The sequence below is a fragment of the Nilaparvata lugens genome, chromosome 13, assembly GCF_014356525.2.
Source record: "Nilaparvata lugens isolate BPH chromosome 13, ASM1435652v1, whole genome shotgun sequence".
Classification (NCBI taxonomy): domain Eukaryota; kingdom Metazoa; phylum Arthropoda; class Insecta; order Hemiptera; family Delphacidae; genus Nilaparvata; species Nilaparvata lugens.
The window spans coordinates 14,038,025-14,044,528 of NC_052516.1; the positions used below are offsets into that span (position 1 = coordinate 14,038,025).

General features: G+C 34.6%; 1 protein-coding gene across 5 annotated transcripts in view; it reads right to left on the reverse strand.

The window, feature by feature from the left end:
- The window catches only part of LOC111056291 (box A-binding factor), a 135,920-nt gene extending 135,265 nt beyond the window's left edge, over positions 1-655 (reverse strand). For 2 of the 5 annotated variants that reach the window (XM_039439876.1, XM_039439875.1), the window contains exon 1: positions 185-653. The gene's annotated coding sequence lies outside the window, so the exon portion shown is untranslated. Of the gene's footprint in view, positions 1-184 lie in introns of all 5 variants that reach the window. The other 3 variants (XM_039439873.1, XM_039439874.1, XM_039439877.1) reach the window with 3 other exon arrangements.
- Between the last annotated feature and the right edge of the window lie 5,849 nt (positions 656-6,504).

Genomic DNA, 6,504 nt, shown 5'->3' on the forward strand with positions numbered 1-6,504 from the left:
CTCTTTTTAAGATAGATACAGAGGAATTAATCGTACAAACGATATGGGCTATCTTTCAACACAAATGATTACATATCACTCCGAAGCTTCAAGGTCTAATCGTTTTCACACACATTATCTAATATGATATAGATAGAAAAGGATAAATATTGTAAGATAAAAATGAAAGCATTTGATAACTCACCGTCAAGTAGATAAAAAGCTCCCAAAATCTTTAGTGATGCACTTCAAAATTGTACGGTATTTTTCACGGGTTATATGAAGGTGTAACGTAAATTTACACACATCCACACTACAAGAAACTGTATATATTCACTAAAACTGGCTACGTTAATTTCAACGTAATTTTAAAAGAATTTAACACTAGTTTCTTGCTAAAGTCACTGATTTAGAATGAAGAGTTTCGTTTGGTTCGTACATAGTACAGAACTAAACAAGATGAAACTCGCTGGTCGTGTCTGGAAGAAAAATGTTTTTCAAAGAAGGATTAACTTATAAAATTAAAACCCGAATAAGATTTGTTACGGCTTGTTAGCGGAGCTATGAAGCCGGTAACACTGCGGTTGAAGACTTCGGCAATGTTCGGCCAGCTTCGGGTAAGTTCGGAGGTGGCACGGGGTTATCAAGGATGGATGGTGACGTAAAACTAGTTGCAACGAAACTAAACTATTATTTGGTTTGGAAGCTAATTAACGTGTTTCAGTTTTCTGTCGCCAGAGTCCGCTATTGTTAACGTTTTGGTTGGGGGAAAATTTATTGAAAACAACTACTTTTAGTTTGAACTGTACGCAAGGCTGGTCATGTTTGAAATTTGTTTTGTTTTGTCGGGATATTATTCTTTGGCAACTGATTAAAAAATTATTGGAATGAACAGGAATAGTTATTTTTTAATAAGGAATGAAAGGATTATCTATATCTTTATTAAATAAGAACAGTAATTAATGTTTTTTTGCTCTAGAATGGAATATGAAGTGATCTATCTAGATATCTAGATGAATCAGAATGCATGAAAAGATTCTCATGAAACTCGTAATTTTTGAGGTGTTACCATAAGTAACTATTTAATACAGTTCGACAGAGTCACTGTCGATGTTGTAGAACCATTCCATAATGAAATAAAAACACACATATATGGTCAAATTCATTATATTAGTCTACACATGAAAATTACTGAGATATTGCAATTATTCAAATGCTAATGAATTAATTACTAGTATTAAACGAAAATCCAAAATTAAATGCTGTAATTCACCCCGAAGACCGGGCTGACAAAAAATTTTTGAATAGTAGCGCTCATAGAATTTCCATCTAGCTGTTTACCCTGTTGTCAATATTTGAAGTAGCAGGAGTCTTCGGGGTGAATTACAGCATTTAATTTGGATTTTCGTTTAATAATAATAATCCAATATATTATGTGACCTGTGTGATCACGAAACCATGGTACTGTACCAAATAAAACTGTAGAATTTGTCGATATTAATATGAATTAGATGAATATGCTATCAAATTTATTGAAAGAATGAGAAGGTAGTCTCCTTCAATTTATTTGAACAGTTTCCTTCAATTTATCACAAATGAGGTTGTTATTGCTTGTAGCCAAATGCAAATGAATGAGTTAAATTGATTCAACGTTCAGAAAACAATATTGTAGTTGAATAAAGTTCTTTGAGGTAATATTTATTTAGTTCATTTTGAATGCTGGATTGATGGGCCTCTATTTTGATCTCTTGCGGGGGAGTGGGGCTTGTAACCTCGCTACGCCACAGTTAGTCTTTTATTAATTTATACAAATTACAACCTATGCTGGATTACATCTAGAAACGAGAATATCTAGTACCGTACTGAAGATACTAGGTACTACTTGTACTGTAAAATCTAAACCAGCAATATTATTGTAATCTACATAAACCTAATCTAATTACCTGATCTAATCTGATCTAAAATCTTCCTCATCCACCTCCTCCTCCTCTTCCTACTCCTCCAGATCAAATTGTTTTATCAACATCTCTCTCTTTGTTTGTTCATCTATTGAATAATGAATGAGTTCAGCAACAATCTAGTCCCAAATTCAATTTATTACTAACTTATTTACACCTTTCTTCAAGGACGGAGGTGAAGTCATTGGGTTTTGTGAGGTCCACTGAATTGCAGGTCTGTTATTCGATCTTTCAACGCCTCTGAAAAGTAATATTGTGCTCCATTTGTTGTTCATTTTAAATTGACCGAGCGAAGTGAGGTCTAAGATTCAAGTCGACGGTTTGGAATTTCTCTTAATGTTCAAATGTTTAAATGTTTATATGTTTAAATGTTTATATGTTGCGCATTTACGGCGAAACGCGGTAATAGATTTTCATGAAATTTGACAGGTTTGTTCCTTTTTTAATTGCGCGTCGACGTATATACAAGGTTTTTGGAAATTATGCATTTCACGTATAATATAATAGGAGAAAGGAGCCTCCTTCATACGCCAATATTAGAGTAAAAATCAGACTATAGAATTATTCATTACTACTGGACCCCCGACTGGATCGTCCAAGAATGAAATCAGCAGGCTCGCTTCGCTCGCCTGCATTTTTATCATATGTTAGGACAATCCAGTCGGGGGTCCAGACTAAACGGCTGGCTAAACGGGTATGGCGAGCGAAGCGAGCCTGACTGCTAGTAATATAATATTCCCAGGATTGAAGTAGCAGTGCCCAATCAATTTTTCCGCTATAAATGCATTTGAATCTTCAACTTGGTGCCAACCTAACAAAGTCAACTCAACTTAATGCCAACCTGACAAAATTATTAATTTAGTTGACAGTTAACAACTGTTTCGAAGAGGTACTCTATCTAGATTATAGTTTTATAGTTACATATGATATGGAAATTTCAATTATAATTAAGAGATTGGGAGAAGAAGAATATACATGCTAAAAGACGAACTTTAAACCCTTAAAAACAACCCTTAGAGTTAAAATATTGCCAAAAGATTTCTTAGTGCGCCTCTAAAGGGCCAACTGAACATACCTACCAAATTTGAACGTTTTTGGTCCGGTAGATTTTTAGTTATGCGAGTGAGTGAGTGAGTAAGTGAGTCAGTCAGTCAGTCAGTCAGTCAGTCAGTCAGTCAGTCAGTCAGTCAGTCAGTCAGTGCCATTTCGCTTTTATATATATAGATACATCAGCTGACAAGTGATTAAACAGATGTGTGGAGAAGCCACACAATTTTACTGTATTTCCATAAGGTCTATAGTTTCAATCAGGTTTTTGTGGATGAGAATACTGCGTGAGGTCTACTGTTCACAGAACTGCTAGTATATATACCAATAATAGTTTGATTATGGGATCTTATCAATCATCGGGGAGTCCGATCTCACTAGGCGTCAAATCTGCAAATCCGTAGAAACCAATCCGAAATCCGAAAATCTTTCTTAATTCTAGTACTCTTCATCATCTGTTTCTCTCTTCATTATAACTTTCTTTCACTTCTTTTATCATCATTATCCTTCATAAATAATAGTTACAATAATGTTCTTCCTCCTTCATCATATCTTAATATTTTTCAATTGTAATGAGGTTATACTTTTTTGTCTTAGTTTTATATTTTTCAATGACCTTTAACTGAGTTTACTTATTATTTTCCTTTTTTGTATATATTTTGAATAATATTTTAATTTATTATTATTTTTAATTTCGCATTGTATAATTATTGTAATGTATAATGTATTTGCATATACAAAAGGTTTTTCAAGACCTTGTATGTGACAAATAAATCACTCAATCCTCCTCCATCTCCTCCTTCTTCTCCTTCTCCACCTTTACCTCCTCCTCATCCTTATCCACCTCTTCCTCCTCATCAGAACCATATCATGAAATAAATATTCATTGAATTGCCAATTACCACTTATACTAGTTCTCATACCTGTGAAAAAACTGAAAACTATTTTTAAAATACTACTGTAGTAGTCCATTGTATATTATTCTATTAATATAGTAGTAGTAGTATTAGTAATAGTTATGTATTGTTTATTCAATGGTTGTAATATTATACCCAGAATATAATACATTCTATAAGCTCTGATATACCAGTATATACTGCACAGTATATTCAACAATATATCCATCCAGGTGTTGAATAACTTTCAATAGAGAAGTCTGAGAAAAATCTATAAACAAAAGGTGCATTGACATTTGACATTGTCTGCTGGAAAAATTCAGTGATCAGCAATATTTTCAAAGTGTGAATGAACGGCCAGCAATAATAGCATTTACAATGAACTTGGATTTATCGTCAATTATATCTATATTGTTTTATTTATCAGGATGGAATGTGAAACAGTCCAATAGATATAGTGATACCTACTCTATAGTTTTCCACATTCCAACCATATTTAACCTCAATAACTACTTTTTAGCGCTAGTTTTGCAATCAATTTTATATCACCATCTCAAACAGGTCTAGTACCTCGAGATGCAAATACTCAATTGGCATTTCATTTTATTTTGTAATAGTATTTTCCCATGTTGCAAAATTTGTATTGTTTTTATTATGTACTAGCCGTCAGGCTCGCTTCCCTCGCCATATCCGTCTAGCCAGGGGGCTCCGCCCCCTTGACCCCCGACTGGATCGTCCAAGAATGAAATCAGCAGGCTCGCTTCGCTTGCCTGCATTTTTCATTTGATCATTTTTATCATATGTTGGAACAATCCAGTCGGGGGTTCAGACTAAACGTCTGGCTAAACGGATATGGCGAGCAAAGCGAGCCTGACGGCTAGTAATATAATATTCTCAGGATTGAAGTAGCAGTGCCCAATCAATTTTTCCGCGATAAATGCATTTAAATCTTCAACTTGGTGCCAACCTAACAAAGTCAACTCAACTTAATGCCAACCTGACAAAATTATTAATTTAGTTGCTTGTTAACAACTGTTTCGAAGAGGTACTCTATCTAGATTATAGTTCTATAGTAACATATGATATGGAAATTTCAATTATAATTAAGAGATTGGGAGAAGAAGAATATACATGCTAAAAGACGAACTTTAAACCCTTAAAAACCACCCTTAGAGTTAAATATTGCCAAAAGATTTCTTAGTGCGCCTCTAAAGGGCCAACTGAACATACCTACCAAATTTGAACGTTTTTGGCCCGGTAGATTTTTAGTTATGCGAGTGAGTGAGTGAGTGAGTGAGTGAGTGAGTCAGTCAGTCAGTCAGTCAGTCAGTCAGTGAGAGCCATTTCGCTTTTATCTTTTAAGCGAAATGGCACTCACTCACTGACTGACTGACTCACTCACTCACTCACTCACTCACTCACTGACTCACTCACTCGCATAACTAAAAATCTACCGGACCAAAAACGTTCAAATTTGGTAGGTATGTTCAGTTGGCCCTTTAGAGGCGCACTAAGAAATCTTTTGGCAATATTTAACTCTAAGGGTTGTTTTTAAGGGTTTAAAGTTCGTCTTTTAGCATGTATATTCTTCTTCTCCCAATCTCTTAATTATAATTGAAATTTCCATATCATATGTTACTATAGAACTATAATCTTGATAGAGTACCTCTTCGAAACAGTTGTTAACTGGCAACTAAATTAATAATTTTGTCAGGTTGGCATTAAGTTGAGTTGACTATATTAGGTTGGCACCAAGTTGAAGATCTAAATGCATTTATCGCGGAAAAATTGATTGGGCACTGCTACTTCAATCCTGGGAATATTATATTACTAGCCGTCAGGCTCGCTTCGCTCGCCATATCCGTTTAGCCAGACGTTTAGTCTGGACCCCCGACTGGATTGCTCTAACATATGATAAAAATGCTCAAATGAAAAATGCAGGCGAGCCTGCTGATCTCATCCCTGGACGATCCAGTCGGGGTCCAGGGGGCGGAGCCCCCTGGCTAGACGGATATGGCGAGCGAAGCGAGCCTGACATCTAGTATATATAGATTTCTAAGATTTTGTAATTTTTCTATTTCTGCCAATAAAACATTCCAATATTTACAATCTGATAATTCTAATAATTCTATGTTTCATAGAACGTTGCAGAATCATGAGATTCACGTTATAATAGAAGCAGTGGAAATGATAGGACGGCATATTTGCCAATTTTCTATAACCACCGCCTACTATAGTGGATAACTATGAAGCAACTGTGAAGCAGTTATCAAACTCATAATGCTATTAGTGATGTCGGCTCTTGAACTAAAGTGTTCAAACGGAAGATGTGTTGTCCAACACTTTTTGAGTTGATTGAATAAATTACATCTAAAACTTTCAAACATTCACAAAATCATGATCGTAATTTGCTTTTTATCAACAGAATTCAAGATCCCATATCTAAATTGCTCTTTGTTCGATTTTCTTAAATATATAAACACATTGAATAATACACGAATCAAAATATGAATGTAATCATTGAAATAAAGTTTTCAAACGGAAGAAGTATTGTCAAAAATTTTTGAGTTGATTGATTTAATTCTATCCAAAACTTTCACGTATTCACAATCATGATAGCAATT